Source organism: Nannospalax galili, unplaced genomic scaffold, assembly GCF_000622305.1.
Source record: "Nannospalax galili isolate Female #2095 unplaced genomic scaffold, S.galili_v1.0 scaffold4925, whole genome shotgun sequence".
Classification (NCBI taxonomy): domain Eukaryota; kingdom Metazoa; phylum Chordata; class Mammalia; order Rodentia; family Spalacidae; genus Nannospalax; species Nannospalax galili.
Window position 1 is genome coordinate 14239 of NW_008352142.1, and position 576 is coordinate 14814.

The window sequence follows — 576 nt, forward strand, 5'->3', positions numbered from 1 at the left end:
TCAGATAAACCTTACCCAGACATATATTTCTTGATCTGCTATGTATAATTTGTCAGTAGGTTGCTGGAATAATATGGTTCACTCTGGTTTTTAAAACTAGCTAGGTATTATTTATCTTTTGCATTGTTTCACCCTTCCATCATGGTTTTTGCACTTAATGTGCCCCCATTTACTCAATTTCTCCCCTGAAAGTACCCTTCTCCTATGGTCCTACCTCTCTTCTTTCCCTTTATCCCCTAGGTTCCTTGTATACCCTTCCCTCCGCCCTCCCTTAAACTAACCCAATTTTTATCCATATCTCCCTTATTAAGGCCTGTTTCCTACTGTTTGCTCTTTCAGGTTCTTTCTTTTCCTTTACCTCCCTGGTACCTTTCAATTATCGTGGTTCCTGTATTTACGTCTGGATACATACTTATCAGGGTTTGGTTCTGGGATCCACATATGAGGGAGAACATACGTCGATTTTTTTTTCTGAGTCTGTGTTTCTTCACTAGTATAACAGTTTCTAGTTCATTCCATTTACATGCAAATTTCATGATTTCATCTTTCTTTACTGCTGTGGAATACTCCATTGTA